The 1637-nt window shown below is 44.3% G+C and overlaps 1 non-coding gene across 1 annotated transcript; it reads left to right on the forward strand.

Moving 5' to 3' along the window:
- The first annotated feature begins 1239 nt into the window (after window positions 1-1239).
- Window positions 1240-1321, forward strand: trnas-gcu (transfer RNA serine (anticodon GCU)). The gene has a single exon. It is a non-coding gene; the product is annotated as a tRNA-Ser (tRNA).
- The last annotated feature ends 316 nt before the right edge of the window (window positions 1322-1637 follow it).

Here is a 1637-nt window from a genome sequence, read left to right on the forward strand (position 1 = left end):
GGAAAAGGTTGTTTCTCTATCCACAAACACGGGTATTTTCCCGTCAACTTGGCTTTGCTCAATATCACCTTCTGTCCGTATCCCGCAACACGACGGTAAATTGAAGCTGCTCCATGTGAGACTCTAACTTCAAACTTCGGCACAGCACACCCCACTAAACTGAAACAGAGATACCGTGCACTGGTCACCTTCAGCACAGGAGCAACACATTAATGCTTACCTCCACATTCCTGGTTTTACCTTAACATTTGGGAAACCGACTTTCTCTGATTCCATGGCTAGTAATGGGGATTATATGATCATCTTCACCAGTGATTCTGTCCCCGCGTGAGGAAAGTGGTGAGGTCCTCATTGTAAAGATGGGTAGATTGATGATATATACAATGTCATCTTTTGCCTTCACTAACCCATGAGCTTTTTATTTTGTTTGGCATCTGTAGAAATCTTAAAAACTTCATCATGAACAGACTCAATGACAGATCTCCATTGTGTCTCTGGCATCGAATTTCATAGTGTAAACTCCCTCTGAATCCTTCCACCGCAGTCCACTGTTTGGGAAGTGTTCCAGTTGTGGGATATGCACTTCCCCGTGTGTCACCTGCTGCTCCCAGTATGCGCTCTGACACTGCCCTCATTTTCCTTCTGACACTTGCTCACTGTGTTGCTGTGATCATACAGTGACTTGGTGTCGCACGGCCCAGGAAAATGATACAGATCAAGGTTTTTGCATTGTTGCCTTCAATTGTCAGTTTAGCCTTATTTTGGATTTTGAAATTGTCTGTTCTGTACACAAGTGCGTGTCAAAAACATCTGAGCGGAAGTTAGGTGTTCTGAATAATGACATTGAGCACTATGCACTCTCCTCCAGTCTGGAAAACAATTCCTCACAGGCAATGTAATAGACAATAGACAGCTCGTGCAGGAGTAGGCCATTCTGCCCTTCGAGCCAGCACCACCATTCATTATGATCATGGCCTGAACATCCTCAATCTGTATCCTGTTCCTGCCTTATCCCGATAACCCTTGATTCCACTATCCTTAAGAGCTCTATTCAACTCTTTATTGAAAGAACACCTCCTGCTGTCTGGGGTCTTGCCCCACAACCCAGCGGTCAGACCATAGTCTTGGAACCGTACTATGTTATTTATCATTTTACCAACACCAGGGAGAAATACCTGCTGCTCTGCATAATTTGCACAATTCAATTATTGATGAGGTCATAGCTGCTCCCGGGCCTGTGACGAGGTGGCCGAGAGGTTAAAGCGATGGACTGCTAATCCGTTGTGCTCTGCACGCGTAGGGTCGAATCCCACTCTCGTCGCTGTCATCAATGGCATTTTCGTGGTGCTGTTTTCAGATGATCACAGCTGCCGTATTGAAACTGGAACGCTAAGAGTCAGTTTACATCCATTTCCGCTATTACAAAATTTCAAAGAATGGTTTGAGCCTGTTGACCAAACTGTATTGAAATGTAGATTGCATTGGGATCATGAAAGGGAGCGCGGTTTCCTTTTGCAAATCAAGTTGCTGTGAACGTTTTTTTCGTATGAAAGACATCCAGGAAAATCAAATACCGAGAGCTGCGAAGTGCATGTTTATGCAAAGGAATTCTTAATGAACGTTTTGTCAGATCAAAT

The sequence above is a fragment of the Chiloscyllium punctatum genome, chromosome 50 (assembly GCF_047496795.1).
Source record: "Chiloscyllium punctatum isolate Juve2018m chromosome 50, sChiPun1.3, whole genome shotgun sequence".
Lineage (NCBI taxonomy): Eukaryota > Metazoa > Chordata > Chondrichthyes > Orectolobiformes > Hemiscylliidae > Chiloscyllium > Chiloscyllium punctatum.